At 43.5% G+C, this 793-nt stretch overlaps 1 protein-coding gene and 1 long non-coding RNA gene across 6 annotated transcripts in view; one reads left to right on the top strand and one right to left on the bottom strand.

Moving 5' to 3' along the window:
• Positions 1-793, bottom strand: part of cep162 (centrosomal protein 162) — a gene marked incomplete in the record, with an annotated part of 129,535 nt that overhangs the window by 101,333 nt on the left and 27,409 nt on the right.
• Positions 1-793, top strand: part of LOC116691164 (uncharacterized) — a 631,246-nt gene that overhangs the window by 619,209 nt on the left and 11,244 nt on the right. The gene's annotated exons all lie outside the window — the stretch shown is intronic.

The raw sequence follows: 793 nt of genomic DNA, 5'->3' as shown, positions 1-793 counted from the left end.
CTAATAAAATAATAATTAAAAAAAAGTTGTGTCCTTTCACATTATGTGTTCTCCTGTAAGCCAAAGACCCCCCAGACCCCTCTGAGTCTACCCCGGACCCTACGCAGTAGCCTGACATGCACCTTTCGAAAAATGTAACTACAATGTAATGTAACTGTAATGTTAACTGTAATACAGATGTCTTAGTAGAACGGTCGCGCTCTTACGTCTCACGACCTGTGGCTTGGGTTGCATTTCCCCCCCCACTCATCCCAGTTCTCCTTCTCCATGACAAACTGATCTCCTCCTGCCAGGAAATAAAGTAACAGGGGAGAGCCTTTGTTTTCCCATAGGACTCTAAGTCACTACTCCCTCTGAGATAATCATCCCCCCCACACACCACACCACACACACACACTGGCCTCAACGCACAAGTATAAACACCAGGCCACTTAGACAGCTTGCGTGGAGCCTGCTACACAGCCAAAGACGTTATAGTCATAATCAGGAGTAACTCAATTTCTAAAAAAGCCAACAACAGAATATGTATGCCATCTGTAGAGCATTTTAATAAAGTTTCATGCAAATCTGCCGTCGAACCGACCCCACCAGCTGTGACCTGCACCAGACATTGGCAGAACGACATCTGGATTTACTCAAAAGATGAATTGATCATAACTGATCTACAAAGCTTTAGTGAATTATTTGTTAACCTTTCATAAGGTTATAAGTTTAGAAACCTTTTGTACATGATGTTTTTTTTTAGAAAGTGGACGCAGCCCTGAGAGCTGCAGGCTCTTGGTTACTAGGAGCC

Source organism: Etheostoma spectabile, chromosome 6, assembly GCF_008692095.1.
Source record: "Etheostoma spectabile isolate EspeVRDwgs_2016 chromosome 6, UIUC_Espe_1.0, whole genome shotgun sequence".
In the NCBI taxonomy this organism is placed as follows: Eukaryota; Metazoa; Chordata; class Actinopteri; order Perciformes; family Percidae; genus Etheostoma; species Etheostoma spectabile.
The sequence above is the reverse complement of the archived record's forward strand: the minus strand, read 5'-3'. Positions and strand labels throughout refer to the sequence as shown.